The sequence below is a fragment of the Rhinatrema bivittatum genome, chromosome 5 (assembly GCF_901001135.1).
Source record: "Rhinatrema bivittatum chromosome 5, aRhiBiv1.1, whole genome shotgun sequence".
NCBI lineage: Eukaryota > Metazoa > Chordata > Amphibia > Gymnophiona > Rhinatrematidae > Rhinatrema > Rhinatrema bivittatum.
The window spans coordinates 109,637,876-109,660,167 of NC_042619.1; the positions used below are offsets into that span (position 1 = coordinate 109,637,876).

At 45.9% G+C, this 22,292-nt stretch overlaps 1 protein-coding gene across 5 annotated transcripts in view; it reads right to left on the reverse strand.

The window, feature by feature from the left end:
* Positions 1-19,267, reverse strand: part of SMAD9 (SMAD family member 9) — a 97,257-nt gene extending 77,990 nt beyond the window's left edge. The window contains exons 1-3 of one of the 5 annotated variants that reach the window (XM_029602727.1): positions 19,083-19,267; positions 2,096-2,219; positions 315-514 (exon numbers count right to left, since the gene is read on the reverse strand). The gene's annotated coding sequence lies outside the window, so the exon portion shown is untranslated. Of the gene's footprint in view, positions 1-285; positions 515-2,095; positions 2,220-18,742; positions 18,943-19,082 lie in introns of those variants that run through there. The other 4 variants (XM_029602725.1, XM_029602726.1, XM_029602724.1 and 1 more) reach the window with 4 other exon arrangements.
* Positions 19,268-22,292: the final 3,025 nt, after the last annotated feature.

Here is a 22,292-nt window from a genome sequence, read left to right on the forward strand (position 1 = left end):
CACTTTCATCCTGAGATCTCTCGCCTGACTGGTGCCCATTAGCTTCTTAAACTAAACTCTCAAATGCTCGTGCCCCGAATGCCTGATACTACACTTTTGCCAAGCACTCAACCACTCCTTTAGCTTTCTTAGCTTATTCTGTCTACCCCCTCAGGAGTGTCCACTCTGTTTCAGATCTTTGTATCATTCCCAAAAAGCAAATTTTTCCTTTTAACCCACAAAAAGTTTGAATACAAACGGCTATAGGACCGACCCCTGAGGCACTCCACTAATCACTTTTCTCACCTCAGTATGACTTCCATTTTACCACTAACCTCTGTTGTCAATCACTCAAGCAGTTTCTAATCCAGTCCAACACGCTGGGACCCTCCGCAAGGCTGCTCAGTTTATTAATAAGTCTTGTAAGTCAAAACTTTGCTGAAATCCAATTAAACTGCATCCAGTCCATGTCCTTGATTTAATCTTCAAATCACCCAATCAAAGATATCATTCAAATTTGTTTGACACACTCTGCCTGGTAAAATCAAGAGGACAGGAGTCACTGCGACAAGTAATAAGGGAAAATATTTAAATGTTGCATTAAACGACACCACTAACACTGTGAAAACAGACATAGTAGTCTTGCTGTATATTTATTAAGTGGTATGAATAAAGAATTATCTGTATAGTATTTGTACTGTATCCATCAACAGATGCATGCAAAGCAATATTCTCTAACTACAGCCTGCATGTATAACTGGTTGCTTTGATGTGGATGTGTTAGCCCCTTCAATAATCCTTTCTCCCACAGTCACAGCTCAAGGCTTAATGCTGCTGCAGGCCCAATGTCATGTCAGGTCCATGGGTTTGCCACGCAGAATAGGTAAGGGTCAAAACACTGGCTGTGCAGTGGTAGCAATGTGACATTAAAGGACCCTGTTCTGGGGCTGCAGTTTAAAAATAAATATTGGACTAAAAGAGGGGGCTTGAGCAGTCCTGTAGTGACAGGTCATTATGTGAAAAGGCCAGCCCAATGATATCTAATGGCACTGGGTCATCAATCAGTAACCATCATAGATATAACACCTACAACCAATGGCAATTAGCTTGTGATTGAGTGAAGGCTGTTCTTTGCTTTCCTTAGGGAAATCAGGGACCAATAATTACAAATGTTAGCAACAACCAAAATATAAAGTGTAAAAATTATAAGAAACACAGGAACGTGATGGCAGAAACAGACCATATGGCCCATCCAGTCTGCCCATGTATCCAATTTATCTAGCTCTTACAATTCCCATCACTCCCTCAGAGATCCCCTGACTTTATCCAATGCTTTCTTGAATTCAGTTACTGTTTTTGTCTTCATCACCTCCACTGGGAGGCTGTTTCATGCATTCACCACCTTCTCTGTAAAGAAATATTTCCTAAGAGCCTCTGTTGAAAGAGGCTCACCTCATGTGCATAGAAACCTTTGAGATATTTAAATCTCTATCGTACCTCCCCTATCTTTCTTTCCCGCTAGGGCATACATGTTTATCCGCATATATTTTAGAACAAAGACCACTGATCATTTTAATAGCATTTCAATATAGCTTGGTTAACTCTATTGAATCATATGCTTGGTTTAAAATTTATGTGCATTTTGCTTGGGTGTTTAAATGTGTTTCACCTATTGATGTTAATTGGACTATCATTTTCTGTGAAGGAAATTGTTTAAAATCTTTTCTATTTTCTATAACACTTAGTGGGCCAAGTCATTGGGTCAGATGGTAGGTGCTGTGCACTGGTATGCAGAAGGCCCCTGGCTTCAAACCCCGGGTTGGGTCTTCCACTCCCTGGGTCAGCCTGGGCATTGAATGCTGCACATTCACAACCCCTGGGAGGGTGAAGGAGTCATGGTCATTGCCCAAGGGTGACACCTAGTGGCCAGATTCAGGGGCCCATGATTGCAAGGTTCTGGAAAGTCTCTGCAATGACTGGCTGGAATATTTGGGAGGGGGCTTATGAGCTTGAAATATAAAGATGCAAGAGGAGACTGCCGGGTCAAAAAGCAAAAAAAGAAAGGTAGTGCACGCAGCACATCAATTTGCTTAGGAGAAAGAGTTCGGCCTCATACCTGACATCATTTGTATATTATTAGATTTGAATAAGAAGAGAATAGAGATCTTGTCTCAGTCATTTCAGTATAGACAGAAACTGCAATTTACACATTTCTGAAATTCCATCTCACTTGCAGGCTGCTAAAAAAAAAGGGAGGAGGGGTGAGAGAAAGGGAGAGAGAAAGAGAGAAAGACTGTTTCCCCATGGGAAAAGAGAAATTATGCGGCAGTTATCACAGCCAGGGAATCAAGGGAAACTGGGGGCCCTGCTACAATTGTACTCTCTTCCCACCTTGCACTAAGTCAATTAAATGCCCACAGTACTTATCTTTAACTAATTCTATTTAAAGCAGTACACTAGATACATCACACCAAAATGTTAAGTTGTCTATTGTACGTCCATTGTCCTTTTTTTTATTTTATCTTTATTTCAGCATTTATATCCCCACTAAATCCAATATGCAAAAGTGGATTACAATTGGAAAGACACACAATTGAGAAATTACTTATTTAGTGTAGACAGATGGATTCAGGACCAATGGGTATAGTGTGCTCCTGATAGCAGTTGGAGACGGAGTCAGATTTCAATCTGACGTCAGCACCAGTACATATATCCGTGCAGGAAGCCCTGCTCTTCAGTATTCTCTTTGCAAAGCAAGTGTGGATATATGCATGTCTGGATAATTTGATTAACTTGGTTAACTTTGTTTAACTTGAATAACTTGAGAAACGTGATCAACTTGAACTGGTTGACGAGGACTATAGCTGGAGACCGCCAGTGCCCTCAACCGAGAAACGCCGACACCCGGTAACTATGGGTGTCCTAGCTGAAGGGAAGCATGGCTTACCCGTGTTTTTCCTGTTCTTGGGAACTGACACCCAAGGATTTCGTGCATAGCGGCAGCCGTGGGCGGGATACTGAATCCATCTGTCTACACTAAGGAAAACGAAATTATCAGGTAAGTAATTTCTCCATTTCCTAGCGTGTAGCAAATGGATTCAGGACCAATGGGATGTACAAAAGCTACTCCCGAGCCGGGTGGGAGGCTGCCCATTGCCCACTTAGTACTGCCCTTGTGAATGCTGTGTCCTCTCGAGCTTGAACATCCAGGCGGTAGAACCTGATGAAGGTGTGAATGGAGGACCATGTCGCCGCCCGACAGATCTCGGAGGGTGACAGCATTTTTGCTTCCGCCCAGGACACTGCCTGGGCTCTAGTGGAATGGGCCTTGACTTGTAGAGGTGGAGGCTTGCCTGCCTCTGCGTAGGCCGCCTTGATTACTTCTTTGATCCAGCGGGCTATGGTTGCCCGCGAGGCCGCTTCCCCTTGTTTCTTCCCGCTGTGAATGACGAATAAGTGGTCTGTCTTTCGTATGGGTTCCGACCTCTCTAGGTATCGGACTAGGAGTCTGCCGACGTTAAGGTGGCAAAGATGGCGAGATTCGTCCGAGTCCTTATGCTCATCTGGAGATGGCAGCAAGATGGTTTGGTTTAGATGGAAGTGAGAAACCACTTTTGGGAGGAAGGATGGGACTGTGCATAGCTGTATGGATCCTGGTGTGAACCTGTGGAATGGTTCCCGACAGGGAACCGTTTGAAGTTTGGAGTTGCGACGGGCCGAACATATTGCCACTAGGAATGCAGTCTTCAAGGTTAGTAGTTGTAGAGGCAGACCTCGGATAGGTCTGAAGGAGGCTCCCGCTAGGAAGTCTAGTACTAGATTAAGGTTCCAAAGGGGTACCGGCCACTTTAAGGGTGGTCGAATCTGCTTGACCCCTCTCAGGAAGTGGGAGACATCTGGATGAGATGCTAGGCTGGTGCCTTGCACTTTGGTTCCAAAGCATGCCAACGTGGCTATCTGAACCTTGATGGAGTTGAGGGACAACCCCTTCTGTAAGCCGTCCTGCTGGAATTCCAGGATCATGGGAATTTTGGCTGTCCGGGGAAGGATGTCGTGGTTTTCACACCAGGCTTCAAATATTCTCCATATTTGTATGTAGGTTAGCGATGTGGAGAACTTGCGTGCTCAGAGCAAGGTGTCAATCACCGCCCTCAAGTATCCACTCTTCTTCAAGCATGTCCTCTCAATGGCCAGACCATAAGAGAGAATTGAGTTGGGTCTTCGTGGAGGATCGGGCCTTGCTGGAGCAGATCCCTGTGTGGCGGTAGAGGGAGAGGGCTCCCCGTCACGAGTCTTCGCATGTCTGCATACCACGGCCTTCTTGGCCAGTCCGAGGCCACTAGAAGTACTAGACCCCTGTGGTGCTCTATCTTGCGGATGATCCCGCCCAGTAGTGGCCACGGGGGGGAAGGCATACAGTAGGTCTTCCTGTGGCCAGGTCTGAACGAGGGTATCGATCCCTTGGGATTGTGGTTCTCGTCTGCGACTGAAGAACTTGGGAACTTGGACTGGGTTGCCAGGAGGTCCATGGCTGGGGTTTCCCAGCGGTTTATTATCAACTGGAAGGTTGTGGTTGACAACTTCCATTCCTCTGGGTCTAGACTTTTTCTGCTGAGGTAGTCCGCAGTGACATTGTTATTTCCTGCGATGTGGACAGCTGAGATCCCTTGTAGGTTTGCTTCCGCCCACGCCAATAGAGGATCTATTTCCAAGGACACCTGTTGGCTTCTGATTCCTCTCTGGCGGTTGATGTAGGCAACTGTTGTGGAGTTGTCTGACATGACTCTGACAGATTTGCCCCGGAGTCTGTGACTGAACCGTATGCATGCTAGTATGAACGCCCGGGCTTCCAGTCGGTTGATGTTCCATCCCGACTCTTCCTTGTCCCATTGCCCCTGGGCCATCAGTTCCTGGCAGTGGGCTCCCCACCCCCGTAGACTCGCGTCTGTGGTGAGCAAGGTCCAGGTCGGTGGGGATAGCCTTACTCCCTTGCTCAGATGGTCTTCTTGTAGCCACCATTGTTGATGGTTCCGCACCTCCTCCGGAAGCTGCAGGCGAATGGAGTAGTCCTGGGACATCGGGTTCCACCGGGACAGTAGGGAGCGCTGTAGAGGTCACATGTGAGCTCTTGCCCATGGTGCCACTTCCAGGGTTGATGTCATGAGGCCGAGGACTTGGAGGTAGTCCCATACCTTGGGGCAAAGACTTGTTAGCAGGTTTCGCAATTGGTTCGTCAGTTTTCTTCTCCTTGTAGGGGGAAGAATGACCTTGTTTGGTATCGAACCGGACTCCCAGATATTCTAGGGATTGGGAGGGCTGTAGGCAGCTCTTGTTTGTGTTGACAACCCACCTGAGGTTCTCCAGTAGAGCCTTGACTCTGGTGGTTGCCTGATGACTTTCCTCTGGAGACTTTACCCTGATCAGCCAATCGTCCAGATATGGGTGTACGAGGATTCCCTCTTTCCTCAGTGTGCCGCTACTACCACCATGATTTTGGTGAATGTCCGAAGGGCTATGGTGAGCCCGAAGGGTAGCGCTCGGAACTGGTAGTGTTGGTCCAGGATCACGAAGCGCAGGAAGCGTTGATGCTCGTGATGGACCAGGATGTGCAGGTATGCTTCTGACAGGTCCAAGGATGTAAGGAATTCTCCCGGCTGTATCGCCCTTATGACAGTGCGCAGAGTTTCCATGCGGAAGTAAGGTACCCTCAGGTAGTGGTTGACCGGCTTGAGGTCCAGAATGGGCCGGAACGTTCCCTCTCTTGGGGACGATAAAATAGATTGATTAGTGCCCAGTAGTTTGTTGTTGCATGGGCACCGGTGTTATGGCCTTTAGGGTGAGTAAGCCTTGGAGGGTGCGTGGCAAGGAGATTTCACAAACTTGTCTGGAGGGATGCTGTGGAAGTCCAGATAGTATCCCTCCCGAATGATGGTTAGAACCCACTTGTCCGCTGTTATCTCGACCCATCTTTGGTAGAATAGGGTAAGCCTGCCCCCTATGGCTTCTTCCTGTGGATGGGTCGGCTGATTCTCATTGTGGGGTGCGGCTGAGGCCTGTGTCAGAGCCGGTTCCCCTCTTCTTGTGTTTGTTCCGAAAGGACTGTCCCCTGCCTGCGGGGCGAGGGGCTTGATATGTACTCTTGTAGGGTCTGAAACGCTGTGATCCTCTGCCCCTAGGTAATCGGGGAGAGGGGCGTTGGCTTCTTTTGTTCTTGTCCTCCAGTAGTCGAGGTACTGGGGATTCGCCCCATTTGTCGGCTAACTTCTCCAGTTCACTTCCAAACAGGAGGGCTCCTTTAAAGGCATTCTCGTGAGCTTCGTCTTGGAGGTCGCGTCGGCTGACCAACTTCGGAGCCAGAGTTGCATTCTGGCTGCCACTATGGATGAGACGCCCCTGGCTGAGGTGCATACCAGGTCAGATGTCGCATCTGTGAGGAAGGATACCGCTGGTTCTAGTGCTTCACCAGGCATGGCAGCTTTCCTGGTCATGGATAAGCAGGTGCATGTTACCACGGCACAGCAGGCAGCAATCTGTAGTGACATAGCTGATACGTCAAATGACTGTTTAAGGATGGATTCCAGACGTCTGTCCTGGGCATCCCTGAGTGCCGCTCCTCCCTCACCTGGGATGGTAGTGCGCTTTGTGACCGCACAGACCATGGCATCCACTTTGGGGAACACTAGTAGATCTTTGGCTGAGGGTTCCAGTGGATATAGGGCTTCCAGGGCCCGCTCCCCTTTGAAGCTGGCCTCCGGGGCATCCCATGCCAACTTGATCAGCTGTTGTACGGCTTGCAGCAAGGGGAAATGGTGGGAGGCCTGGCAGAGTCCTTCTAGAAGAGGGTTCGTCTTTGGTTCCTCTGTGGCACTTGTGCCTGGAATGGCAAGCTCCTTCAAGCTAATAGCCACGAGATCTGGTATTTCGTCTTTGGAGAAGAAACGCCTCATGGTTAGGTGAGGATCCGTTCCTGGAGGTATTTCCCCTTCCTCCAGCGAGTCTTGATCCTCGTCTGAGGTATCCATGTCCCCTATGGAGAGGCTTTTGGCCGGGGGGAGTACATCACTGGAAGGCCTGGAGGGCCCTGGGAGGCAAGGGTCCTCTGGTGGCGGATGTGTCTGTGCCATCGGCGGCGGTTGCATGTGGACAAAGGTGTGTAGACCCTTAAAGAATTCTACCCAGGAGAAGGATCCTGGTTCTAGATTAAAAGCCACTGCGGTCCCCAGGGACCCCGTTTGGGGGAGGGTCGTGCTGGGGATAGAGAGGTCCGGGGTACTATCGGTGGATCCAGATTCCTGTACTGGCTGGGGAGGGCCTTGTGCGGGTTCTCCCAGGAGCTCCTCGCACTGTAGGCACAGAGCCGTGGCCTCCTCGTGCTGCACCGCTCTTATGTGACAGGCTGAGCAAAGGACTTGTGCCTTGGATTTCTTGGCCAGTAGTGCCATGGTTTTGTGTGCGTAGATTTTTGAAACCCCGGTCTGTGTATTTAATGTGCGCGCCGGGAGGCTTAGCTATGCGCTCTGGGTGTGCCCAAGATGCGTGCGCCACTGTGCGCATAGCCTTAACTTGTGTGCCCGGCACAGTTGTGCGCGTAGCTGTGTGTATGGCACCTATGCACACGCCGCTGTGCGCACAAGTGATTTGAGTGCTCGGCTTGTCCCTATGCGCACGGTTCAGTTAGGCGGACAGAGCGGCGAAATGGCGTCAGTGACCGCGCGAGCAAGATGGCGACCACCCCAGAGGGGTCGTATCCGATCTGGGTCTAGCCCGGGCTGGGCTGATCAACTTGATGGCATAGACGCCGGCAGGCGATCTGTGTGGCTATCCGAGCCTCGGAGACTTAGAAAACGTTTTCTACCTTACCTTGTCTCGGCATTTCCTGGTTTCATTCCGGGCGGTCTCCGGCTGCGGGGGGAGAGGGAAGTACCTTCACCGTCATGCTCGGTATTGCACCCGCTGCCTCTCAGCCACTCCCGTTGCCGGGGGCTAAGTTCACGCTGGACCGAGGCCTACTTCTGAGGGATCTCGGAAATCACCTCAGGAAATCTCAACTGGGGGAGGGACCCTTAGGTATCACCGCAGGAGAACGGGAGAGGTAAGATTTGAAATGTTTTCTTTCTTCTTCTTTGGTTTGAGTACTCTAACGCTGAGAAAGCATGCATAGAGTCCTGAAATGCTATGGAGACGGAAAATACTGAAGAGCAGGGCTTCCTGTGCAGGTATATGTACTGGTGCTGACGTCAGACTGAAATCTGACTCCGTCTCCAACTGCTATCAGGAGCACACTATACCCATTAGTCCTGAATCCATCTGCTACACGCTAGGAAATTGTAGATATACATAATGAAATCCATTAAAAAAACAAAGTACAAATAATGAAAGTGAAATAAAAAGCAGCCAAAATAAAACATTAACTTAAAAAACATAAAAATTAAAACATCAACATCAAACATCCTGCGTCGATATAATTAAGACAAACTGTCATCAAGTGCCCCCCCCCCACCCCATATGCCATCTGAAAGAGAAATGTTAGAATTGTTTTAAGTGCGGTTCTAAATCATTTGGTGTCTCTCATCAGTCACAATTGCTCAGGAAGGGAGTTCCAAAGCGTTGGACCTGCAAGAGGATGCACACTCTCAAGCTTCTACAAAGTGAACCAATCTAAATGAGGGGATTTCAAGAAAGCCTTTTCTGGCCAAGTGGGGAGAGAGCACGATGGCACATATACTCTAAGAAGGAGCAAGGTCATTACTGACCATCATTTTATGGATCACCATGGCCACTTTACATTTAACTCTCCATTCTGTTGGTAACCAATGGAGCGTTTTTAAGACTGGTGTGACAAGATCAAAAACCCTTGTGCCTGTAAGTAGCCTTGCTACAACGTTCTGCACAATTTCCCTGGATCTAGCCCACAGCATAGATCCAGGGAAACCCAACCGTAACGAATTGCAGTCATCAAGTTCCCTCCCCCCCCCCCCCCTCCGCCAAGCACAAGCGCCTGCAAAACAGAGCGAAAATCTGCAGCGGGTAAAAGGGGCTTAAGCCTGTGCAACATGCGCAATTTTAAAAAATGAAGACTACTATCGACCTAACATGAGGCTTCAGAGTCAGTCCTGAATCTAGAATACTCCAAATCACCAATCTGGGTAACGTGGGATCTCTCGGTTCTCTCTACATTTTGGGCTAATAAATTTTATATCTTATATTTTTCACTTATTGCACTTTGTTAGTACCAGTCCCTCTTATAAAAAAAAAATCTTCATAAGCTAGCTCTCTTTTTGCCAGTCCAAACATTTTATGCTTTCCATGTACTTGTGGGATGCCAACCTAGGGTTCCGATGAGGTTCAGCAAAGAAGCTCCCTGATTTACTTAGATACTATATGTAATACAGGGAACATCCTAACGTGCATAGCGCTTTCGAAAATTAAATGTATTTCTCCTGAAGAAAAGGAAACACAAATTAAAAAGGATACAGGGCAATCTGCATGATTGTGTTTGCTTTAGCTCTCCATCTGACAAAATAATGCTAGCACTGATGCTGAAGGGAGCGCTTTTGAAACAGCCTGCAGAGTTCCAAGGGGTTCCCAGGCGCTATGAACACACAGGAGAACCGACTCGCATTGTTTTGGGCAAGCACAAAGTGCGGGCACTAAAAGCAGCCACGGGCTTCGCACTTGTAGAGGGGAAGAAAAAAAAGAGCATGCAGAAATTTGATAACCGAACGCACACGAGCTACACATGCTCATAGGATCCCCCACATCCCTTCAGCTGCATCTGGAGAGGGCAATTTCACCTGAGGAAATGGCTTTGGGAAAATTGCACATCCCCAGAGAAGAAGCGAAGCTCAGTGAATCTGAAGTCGATTAGTAAATTCAAAGGATAGGCTTACAGCAGCTTGCTGAACTCCCCTCTCCTCTCACCACTTTGAACAGCATGTGCTTGTGTGCTAATCTCAGCCTAAGTAAGACCACCCAGGGCGGGTGCAAGCATATTTGCACCCTAGGTGAACCTTTGGTCATCCAGCACCTCCCCCAACTTAACTACCGGTGGCTGTGCCTCCCTTCTTTGACAATACTGGCTGTGGTACATCACATCACACTGGCAGGATTTTGCCGCCTCCAAACTCTTGGCGCTCTAGGTGACTGCCTCGTTTTCCTATAGGGAAGCACTGGCCCTGAGACCAACCTCAAGAGAGGCAGCCAAAACACTCACTCGCAAAATGCAATTGTATGTATTTCCATCTCTGCAAGTATGCTCAATACGAGTGTGTGTTGCAATATCATTTATTCTGCAGGAGAGATGCTACCTAATCATCCTACTGCAAGCTGGATGAGCAGAGTCATCTGAGATGATTATTCTTAAATCTCTTACTTGTCTGTTAGTTTCCAGTTCTTGTCCTTATAATTGATGATGTGTGCCTAATGGATTTTTACATCCCAAATAATGAGCATATACCGTACTTAGCACTGATCTCATTTAGCATTCCTAGACCAGAGTCTCTGGCTTCCTGTGGCAGATTTTTCAAGATTCTGTGGCAAATCTGTATAATTTTGCACATATTTTCAATTCAAATAAATAAAGGGATGGAGGATAGAGTGTGAAGGAGGAGAGGATGAGGGATTTAGGGAGGATAAGGAAAAAGGAGGGGAAAAAGGAAATACTGGGTCTGGGGTGATAGAGAAGGGAAGAGTGGGATAAAGAAGAGAAAAGAGAGAGGAATGGGGATGGGGTGAAGGAGGAGGAGGAGTGGAGATTGGGATGGGGTGGAGAAGGAAGGAAGGAAGCCATAGTCCATCCCCTCTTTCCCTTACCTCCCTTCCAAAGCCCCTTTTGATCCCTTCACACCCCAATTCTCCCTCCAGTCCTCTCACTCACATCCTACACCCACTCCAATCCCCTCACTCTCTCCCTCACTTTTCACAATGATCCCCTTACTCCTTCTTAAACCCACCCCATCCTCTCACTCTCCCTCATTCACTGCCCCATCCCCTCACTTACTTCCCTTCCCCACCTTCCCCACCATCCCCTTACTTTTCCTTGCTCACTTCCCCCATCCCCTCACTTTCCTCCCCCATCCCCTCAATCACCTTGGTTCACTTCCTCCCTCTCCCCTCTCCCCCTTCCCCCACATCCCCTCAATTACCCTGATTCACCCTTCCCTCCCCCATCATCCTGGTTCACTCACCTCCTCCCCATCTGTTCAATCACCCTGGTTCACTCCGTCCCCCAACCCAATCCCCCCCCCCCCCAACCCCATTACCCTCCTTGTCAGGAAACAGGAGGAGGAAGATGGCCTTGCAGCACTTTGGGCTACATCCTCCTCCCCCTCCTCTTCTGCCGGGGCCCAAGTTGTGCTTTGAACCACGTGGTTAATACGTGACATTCAGGTGCAGGCAGCAGAGGAGGAGAATGCAGCCCGAGCTGTTTCCCAACACGGAGGGTGATTATGGGATCAGGAGGGAGGGAAGGGAGGATGCGCTGGAAGGGAAGTATTTCGCCTCCCCACTGCCACCAATGCCGCTTCTCTTCCAGGGAGAGAGGGGGGGGGGGGCTTGAAGAGCTCACTGCAAACGTCTCCCATGGCCCCGGTCTCCCGTAGCAGCCAATTCTGCAGCAAGGGTCGGATTTTGTAGCCCTTACCGCGGCCGGGGACTCGCTGGAGACCGGCGGCCCTGCCCTGGACTATTCTTCCAGTTTTTTCACGCCCCCTTTTAATTTTTTCACCTCTTTCTGCCAAGGACGCACCTGGCTCTATTTTTTCAGGACAGTTTGATCCACTCTCTCTTTTATCCCATCACATGCAGGGATTTGTAGTTCTGTTTTTGCTATTGATTTCTGCAAGAAAAGCAGGACTACATGTCCATATTGATAGAGGGGTAAAACAAGGATTGGATTAGCTTGTCCTGAAAAAAAAAAAAAAGGTATCATTTGGCATGTCTATTCTATTACAAATTTTTGTATAATCTGCAAATAAGCATATTTTCCCCTCAAGCTCTTCAGCAATGTCACTAATAGAACTTCTCTTAGTACCAAGCCCTAGGTCCCTCACTAGTCACTTTGCCTTCACTGGAATGGACCACCTTTACCGCCACTCTCTACGTCCTGCTGCCCAACCAGCTCCTCACCAACCGTACAACTTCCTGGCCTACTCGCTACTCTCCAGCCTACTTACCAGTCTTCAATCTAAAAGCGTCAAAGGCCTTATTGAATTCCAAATAAGCAAAATCTACTGCACCTCTAAGCTTTTGCCTTCTACTTATGGAACTCGATCCAGCGTGCCTGACTGGATCCAAATCATGTTCTGTAATCTATTTGTTTCAGGGTGCTGTACTCTTGTTTCCATAGATTTCACCCACTACTGACAACAGACTACCAGGTCTGTAACTGCCTGCCTCCATCCTGCCCCTGCTTTTGTGTAGCAGGGCAACACCCTGTTCCCCTCCAGTCCTTTGGATCCTCCCCGGTTTTCGAGGGCAAATTGAACAGAGTTGCAATGGGTGCAATCAGCAGATTCTTCAGCTCTTTAGTATCCTAGGAGTGTGCACCATCAGGACCTAGGACCTTAAAAGCTACAGAAACCTGTTGGGGGTTTTCTTTTATTGATATGATTTCATTTTTTGTTTTATATAGTTTTAACCTATTCTATATGTATATGTAAAATGTTATACATGTCTTATATGTACATCACTTTGATTTGCATATGTAAGAAATAAATAATAAACAACGTTCTGTAAGTAAGGCCTGATTATGAACATGTCAAAATGAAAAGAATTCATAGCTAAGTACTGACTTTCTAATTTACAGGGTTGGTTGTTTGGCGATAGAAATAGTTTAACTGTAATTACAATGAGGTAGTTCTATCATTTTGCTTTCCCTCTGAAATTTTGTGTGAGTGTGAACAGATTATATTTACTTTATGTCAAAAAAATTAATTGGAAATTTTCCATATACACATATATATATATATATATATGCAACATTTCCTCGCATGAGTGCACATATGGAGTATCTTATTCTATTTTCTACCCCATTGTTTTTTGTATCACTTTCTATATGCTTAACCATGAAGAAAGCTGCTATCCGTCCCCACCACTGCTATTGTATTGTTGCTTAAGAGACACACCTCACTTTTTTCTACTGTTCCTTGTGAAATCCTGTGCAACATGCCTTAACAGATCATCTTCAGTCCAGCAGTGCACACACTAACCTCCCTCCAAAGCCAGTAGCCCAAGACTAAGAATGTGTGGACAACAAGAATTTCCATTTTCCAGCCTCACTCAATAACACTCTGAAAAAATTAACATGTTGAAGTTAGCCCCAGTAGCTTAATGGTGAGCACTTTCATTGCCATGCAAAGAAGCTAGGTTTGATTCTCGGGCCAGTCTTCCATTCCCAGGGAGCTACAGAGGCTCCTGTGTGGAAATTCAAAGTCATTCTCAGTGCCTGATGACTACATTTAGGATCCAGGTAAATCAAGTTCCAGCAATGGCTGCTTTGAATTTGGAGGGCAATATATAAATATGGGAAAAAACATGGGTAGTCACCACTAAGGCTCATGATACTGTAGTCCAACAGAAACTGTTTTTGACTGAGCTGGAAGTCCAAAGAAGCAGGAAGAAACCAGTATGTCAACTCTGCACAGAGATCAGCAAGCCTATTGCATAATTCCCAAAATAGAGAGCCGTCATCCAAAATGTGCGGGAACTGTCAGAACTTTAATTACTGTGACAGTGTCCTTTGATAGTCATTGAACTTGTATCCAAAATGAAACAGAACTGCTACACTCAAAAAATGAGCAACTCTGGGTAAGCTGTACCCTCTGTTTTAATAAGGAATAACTGAGTATAACAAAATATTATGAACACAAATAAGAATGCACTAGAGTACATAAATCATAATCAAATGCCCAAAACCCTATATTTAATATTATTATTGAGTTACTGTGGGAGAAGGCAGTCATCATATTACCAATTTATTGTTTCTTTTTTACTAATTTCATTACACATTAAAGTTATTGTTTTCATAATACTTTTCATTGTGTACTAGCTAATAAAGTACAAAAATGGATATGAAGTAATACTGGCTCCTTAGGAACCACATCATGATGAAGGTATCCTTTCAAACAATTTAGTAGCTCCAGGACATTCTATAAAGTATTTCATACTGGGCAGCAAGCCTTGCACAACAATAACTTATAAAGGGCCTGATATGTCAAGATCTTTTCCAATAAACACAAAATAGGAAAGAAGCTTTAGGGATTTGGCCTCAAAGTCTACTAAAACATTGTATTTCAAAATGTATGGCCTCAATATTCAAAGATCTCAGTCTATGTAAGTTAGCCGGATAATAGTTATCTGGCTAACTTGCATGGAATATTCAGCAGCACGGCTATGCTGCTGAATATATGTGTACAAATCACTACTTAGCCAGATAAAGTTATATCTGGCTAAGTTAGACCTGCTCTATGACAGAGGTGGTAGTAGGCGTGACTCCATTATCTTAGGCAGCACAAAACAGTTGTTCTGCTTACTGCTTTAGCCCCTTCTCTCCCAGGTAGGGATGGGAGGGGAGGGAGTGAGGCTGAAGTCCAAGAGCACAGCAAAGAAGAGCTACTCTGTTCCCTAACCCTGCCTTTTTCCTCCTATTGTTCCCCTCCCATCCCCACCTTCTCCTGTGCAGTATGGCAACTTCTTATGTTCTTAGCAATGTTTCTTACAACAATAAAAATGGCAGAAAAGGCCCTATCGCTGACTCAGTAGCAGTGCTATACAGAGAGCCTGGGTTCAATTTCTGAGTGGAATTCTTCTGCTCCCCATGACAGCCAGGGCTTTAGATGCTGGAGAGGCAGCACTCACCGCCTCTCTGGAGACAGCCCCAGTCATTATGCAATAGCAACACCTAGTGGTCATGACTGCAAGGTTCCAGAAGGAGCCTTGGTGCATGGCTCCTAACTGAGATCTGTCACTGGGCTAAGGGTGTTAGGAAGGACTAAAAATAGGAGGAAAATTCAAATGAAGACTCATGGTGCCGTAGCCCAACAGAGGACGGTTCTGACAGAGCTGGAAGCCCAAAGCAAAGGCAGGAAACCACTGGGCCCCAAAAAAAAAAACCCAATAATTTCTACCCAAAATGAATGGAGCCAACTTTGCAGAACCCGTGCAGATGTGCATCTGCGGTCCACAAGTACGCACCCCCTGCCTGTCAGAATCTTCATTCTCTTCCCCCCGGACAGGTCCTGAAAATCTGATGTGAAGTGAGCTAAAAAGGAAGAAAATCAATGCAAAAATATCTCCTCATTTTTCTGGCTAAATGTCAGTGTTTATTTTGATGGATAGCAGCATGCATCCTCTCCAGTGCAGCAGTTTGTCCCGGGGAGGATGGGAAAGGAGGGCTGGGCATTGTACTGGGGTAGGCAGCCGGACAATGTAACACTAGGGAGGTGAGGGGAATCTGGAGCAGTCACAAATTCTGCCTGCTGAGTTTTACAACATTAGGATGAAAAGCAATAAAAACAGAATAATCTGTGAAAACCTGGGCTATTTTCAGTAAAAAAAAAAAAAGTCAATTTAAACTGAAAAAGAAGGGCCTTGAGTATCATACATAAAACAATAATTTCTCTCCAGTAAAATAATCTCTCAGTATCTAAAGTTGAAGTATTACAGTAATAATGTCATCAGTGCTGACTGTTATGCTATTAATCCACCATACAAATATTAACCACCAGCAAATTGAGTTCTCTCACAGTTTGAGGACATAGTTATGTACACTAGATGTGGACTGCTTGCTTAATATATTGATCAAGGATACCCTCCCAACAGTAAACTGTCATTTCCCAGAGAATATAAGGGGAAACGCTATACTGGAGATGCCCCTGATCACTGTAGACATCAAGAAAATGTTACAATATCAGCGATAGGCAAATTAGAAAAATCTAAATTTAATGTAAGTGCTTTTATTGTACCAATAACATAAAATCAGAGAACAAAGCAGGTTTTCTGTAATTAGTGCAATTCTCTAATTTGAAATGAAGATTGATGGAGGCTTATAAACTCCACTTGCTATTGCAGTTGGAAATTACATCATGGGCAGATCCCAACTATCATGCACCGAACAACTGAGAAATAACACTGTGGTCTACTGAATTAGATCAACAACTATGCTATAGTCATACTACCGCTATGGGACTGAATCCTGGCAGATGTTGTCTGTGACTGATAACAGCTGTCAGGATGGAAACTTACAATGCAGAAAGCTACTTATGCACAGAACAGGGTGGGAAAATGTCATTCCCAGCAAACTGCTTGCAACTTACTGGCTGATATTTGGCTTAGAGAACAGCCTGAAGTCTGACAAGTGCTGTGGTTTACTGGTCTGCAGAATTCTCCCAGTGCTAGTGCTCCCTGTGCAGATCAGCACTTCTTTGCCTGGGGGGAGGGGGGAATTGAGTCTGCCACTGGCTCTGTACGCAGGACACAACCTCAAGGTCTGGATCCAGGAGTCCCACTACGCATCCCCCTCTGGATAACTAAGCTCATTGCCAAATTATTCTACATTGGCATGTGTCCTACAAAGCTTTCAGCTGAATTACCTGGATAAATAAATAATAAAGAACATTCCGAAAAGAGAGAGCGAGCAGGGAGGGGGAACCACAGAACAGTTGCTTATTTTTCCTTTCACGGATAAATCTAATTGTCAGCTGCTGCTGCTGCATTATTATCTAAAGCTGAGCAGCTGCTGTTTTAATATTCACTGTATCAGAGAAAAAATGGTAAGATAGCGAGCATCAGAATGCAGCTTTGAGCAAAAAAAAATAAATTTAAGAAAAGGTTAAAAGAGATTGCAAGTCAGTTTGCTTGTGCAATTTTGAAATAGCATATCTTTCGCCCACCCCACCCCCCCCCAAAATTAATTTTCTGTAAATTCTGGAGGGGGGGGGGGAAAAACAATGCACAGACAAAAACATTTGTACAAAATGCATGCTAAGACTTTTGCCCAAAATATAAGAACTGTGTTTAAGGAAACTGCAGGCTTTTTACACTTTTTTTAAAACTTTTGCCTGATGCTTAAACTTAGCTCTACAACTTGCAGCAATTCTAGAAGGCCAGAATGACTGCCCAAGAAGAGGAAGGCTGGGAACTACCTGCCTCTCACAGAACTTGCTTTCAATTCCCTCTGTCACTTATGTTTGTCCCTTTGCTCCATTTTTAATAAGCTATTTAAAGTTTTTTTGGCCATCAAAATCATGTGTTGCTATTCTGATGAAATAAGCACAGCCTCCAAAAGAGCAACAGTCTACCCAGAAATGAAATCAACTCAGTTTTGGGGTTCTGTGGGTTATTTCTCTGCCACACTGAAGAATTTAAACACCAAGGCACTAAAGCAAAAGGAATGCTAACAGCTCTCTTCATCTATCCCCCTCATAAAAAGTAATGGAGAAATGAATACTCAAATGTAAATGTTCCTTTCACAGAAAATACTTCTGTCACTGATGGGTTCAGTGATATTTAAAGGTTTGGAAGGTAAGGAATTCACATTGAGAAATACTGCAAGTTTTGTAAGTTCACATAACCAGACTGCAAATTTAAAGTACAAAAAGTACTATTTTTTAGAAAACAATTATTTAACACGCCCTCTGCCCCCAATTTTTGAAGGTCCATGAATATTTTGGATAAATAAAGTACTTCCAAATGCTGATTAACCAAAGCCATGCTTGCTAAATTCTTTCTTTTCATTCATCTTTCTCAATTCTGCAGGTTAGGATTCAAAATAATCGTGCACAAAAAAAAATAATATACAAAAGATGATATTTTTCCCTAAATGGTGCTAACACAACATTTTCTTCGCTGAAATAAAAATTAAAAGATAAAGTATATGTAGAGTCAGCACATCAGAGAGGAAAAAAAAACGAAAGGTGAAGCAGCGTGAAGGAACAGAGGCCGCCCCATATGAAGATCCGGAGAAGGGAGTATCCTGGATACAACCGAGTCATGCCAGGTAGGATAAGTGTCCGGGTCATGATGAGGGGATTCATGGCTCTCACGTATAGCATCCTCCACCACTAAGCTCACATTGTTTTGGGATTTTTTTCCCCCATAATAATCCTTCCTTTAGATGATTTAAAAAAAAAGAAAAAGAAAACGCAATTTCCACCTTTATGTACAATGTCTGACTTAGGCAATCACAGAGGGTGACTTTGATAATAAACAGGGTGACTTAGGCAATCATAGAGGGTGACTTTGATAATACACACAAACACACACAACAGGTGTGTGTGTTTGTGTGTATATATAGATAGACAAATAAATAGATAAAGATAGATAAGATGGATAGATAAAGATAGATAGCTATAGTTGGAGATATAATTATTTCTGTCTTTCCCATATACCGTATACATCATCACCGTTAAAGAAATGTTTAGCTAATCCCCTTGCAGGTGCAATCGTTTATTATAGTAATGCCACATAGTTCCCTTTTTAAAATATTCATCTCACTCAAGGAAAACGAAAACTATCACAAGCCATGTGGGGGTAAAGGCAAGAAAAAGTATGCAGACTGCTTTTCCTTCCTGCTCCATCCAGGAGCAAGCGGCATTTTCCGAGCCCAATGCTTGCCTGGCGCTGCTGCTGCTCCTCCTCCTCCTTTCCGATCACAATACTGGCGTCAGTTTGTCTCCTGAAGAAACTGTCCCCTCCCTCCTTCCCCCCTCCCTGCGAAGCTCCAGCACACTGAAATATGAACGACGCCGAAAGGCAAGGCACTCACTGATCTCTGACAGCGAGGGGGACAGCCAGCAGCGCCCGCTCCCTCCTACGCCTTTCCCTCCATCCTTCAGGAACTACAAATTAGGAGTCACGAAGCAGCAACACCTTCCCCGCGGAGGCTTTCTCACGTCGCGGCGATTCGGCAAGGACAGGGGATCCGCAATCGCCGGCAGGATTTGTTTCGCTGGAAGGCGGCAGTTGCGACGTCTACGTGCGCAGACCGCTCAGGGATGCAGCAGGAGTCCCGAGAAATCCCCCAGCCCCCACCACCACCTCCGTCTTCCCAGCACTGCTGGGATCTGGCCAAGCCTCCCCCGAGGGACGTGCGCGCCGGCTCTTACCTCGACCAGAGCCCCTCGCTGTCTGGCTGGGGCCGGCTCCTGCTGTTCAGCCCTTCCTGGCCGGAGCGAGGAGTGAGGGCTCGGTCGCGGCAGCAGCAGCAGAAGTAGTGGCCCCCGGCGGCGTCAGTCAGGCTGGAGCCGCCCAGCAGCCTTCTGGCGGTATTAGTGCGCCGGGCTGGAAGCGGCCCAGGACCTGTCTGACTCACACCCCCACACAGAGATAGAGAGATAAATGCACACACACACACACAGGCACACACACACACACGAGCGATGTACTCATACTATACACACACACACAGACATAATAGAGTGATGAACTCAGAGACTATACACATTCACACACAGAAATAAGAGAGAGAATTGCACTCATAGATTACACACACACTTAGATGAATAGCCTAGTGGCAGGGGTGTGCCAGCCGCCTGCCTAGATTCCTATAAATTTAATGCTGTAGTACTGTACTATAAATAGCAAGTCCTGATTACTACTAGATAGCGTTGCCAACCGTCCATTGGGACTGGACAGCCAGGTTTTCATGCCTTCTGTACAGCATCCAGTCAGAAGGTCTGACCAAATGCTAAAAAGTCTGGTTTTGCAGGTGGTTCTTCTCGTTCACAGCCTCCTAGAGGAAGAGAAATCCCGGCCCCCTATCTCCTTTCCCATGCTGTGATTGGATGGTATAGGATGAGAAGGCGGGGACCAGTGCCGCCCTCAGCTCCCAGCGGTTCCACCAAGCTCTGTAGCAATGGATCTCTGTCCCGTCCCATCTCTCACAATGTTCTGGGCCAGGAACCAAGAGAGGGGTTGCAGTGTGCCTGTTAAGACAGATACAGACACAGAGGAGAAGGTGAAGAAACAGACAAGACAAATGGAGGTAGGGAGAGGGGACAGAAACAAAAAAGAAGGAAAGGGGACATAGACACTGAGATGCTGGAAGATGAACTGTTGCTTGTGTTCAGCCTTATCAGCTCATTACTGACCTTTAATGCATAGAAGGATACACTGTTAGGCAGTTCACTGACAAGATCTAAAATTTATGCAAATGAAGGGTACCTTCTCCCCTTTGCCCTCTGGTCCTCCAGTGTCCAGTCCTGGTCTGTAGAAAAGTTGGCAACCCTACTACAAGAGTGGGTGACTGGGTAACAAGAAAGTTATGTTCTGTCATTAACTAAACCAAAACACACAAAAGGCACCTCTTCTGACAATTGTAAATCAACTAAGACGTGCAATCAAACAGTGAATATATAAAGGAAAAATTTTTGTTAAGGCAGGAGCCGCATCTGCAAGCCTGACGACGTGTCTAACCTCACCCGGTCAGACCGTCCGGTCTATTCTTCATCTGCGGGTCTTACCCGGCCGTGAAGCCTATTAATTGTTGTGAAAGCAATAAAGCCTTGAAAATGTTTTTTTTTCATAAATGACAATTGTTAACAAAGAATAATGTCCCAGTGTCCCATTGATATTTATAAACAAAATTCCCGACAGCGGCCGGTGTTTCGCTGCATGGCTGGCAGCTTCGTCAGGGGTAACAACCTCCTTAGAAACGGACTCCAGGTCTCTCAATGGTATATTCACAAAATCACGGGACACGCCTTCATTGATTTACAGTTGACAGAAGAGGTGCCTTTTGTGTGTTTTGGATTTGATCATTAGGACCTATTATACGCTCTTTGTGTTGGGATCTGTCATTAACTAAAACATCAAATACTACCAGTGATGGTCTCCCTCCCAATATGCTGAATTTGCCCACAAATCAGTATCACCCTGTATCTGAAACACAGAGCTATTGCTACTGGCAGGGATAGAATAAAGGTATCCTGGGCCTGAGATGGAACCCCAGCTATGAGTACCTCTGCCCCACTTGTGCTACTTCTATTATGTAAAGACCATATGGGGCATCCTCTTCTAAGGTGAGCCCCAGGCAACTGCCCTACCCCTCTTGATCTGTACCTGGCTCCTGGGGCACTGTCATTCATTGAATGAGATTATGTCTAATTCCCAGATCTTACAATTCAACCTCATCTCAGGAATGTATTTATTTAGTTGTTCTTGATTAGCATCCATAAATCACAAGGGGAGTCGTAGAATAAAAATTACAAATCAACAGACACAGAATACAAATCAAAGCATTCATTTGAAGAAAGTCATACTATTCCCTGTATCAGTTGCCTGAATAGATACCAATAGCATCACTGAATGGCCAGTTAAGGTTCCATGTAAAACAGTGCAGAGTCGTGCATTTGGGGTGCAGAAATTCATAGGAGCGGTACACGGTAGAGATGAGATATTGATATGCCAGAACCAGGAAAGTTATTATGACTACTTATTTCTATAGCGCCAGCAGATATACGTGGCACTGTGCAAATATCCATAAGAAGCCCCTTCTCCATAGACCTTACAATCTAGTTAAGACAAATATACAGGACAAAAGAGACTTTGGGAAATTAATTTATTTAGAAAATATGACTTGCCCAGTGAGTGGAGGTCATGAGGAGAAGTGAAGGGAGAAAGGTAAGAGAGGAAAGGTAGTGAGGAGCTGCAAAATGAATGCATTTGTAAGTGAATAAGAGACACTTGAACTGTATACAGAAATGGATAGAGAACCAATGTAGTGCCTTGAGAAGAGAGGTTATACAGGCGGGATGACATTGACAAAAGATATTGGGGCCAATGTAATAAGACCCGAGCTGAAATCTGAACTATTTTTCTGTGTGATTTATTTTGAGTGCGGATGGCAAAAACAGGCAGCTTCGCAGGATGTGATAACCAAAAGGTATGCTAATGAGATACGCACAGAAAATCTGCCTTGAAACAAATACACGCTCCATTATGCACGCAAAAACATGCACTCCAGGCCCTATGTAACAATCCACGCAGAAAACCCGCCAGTGTGTGGAGACCCACAATTAATTATTGGGGCGAAAGCCTTTCCCTTTCAAGACAGTGAAGAAGTTAGTGATCCGGGAGTGGAACTGAAGGTGGGTAGAGCAATGTCTAACCCTTTCACGATCTGACTCCGACCGCGTGGGAGCTATAATGGCAGAAGCTGATAAGAGCGGGCATTAAAATACAGCAGAAATGAATCGGTGATTGATTCTGGCTTAAGGCTGGACAACCTGCATCTCTCAGGCCCTCCTCGAAACTGCCTTTTCTCAGCCTGTTTCCTCTCCTGTCTCTCTCTTCTGCCATGCCGTAAGGCTTCTGCC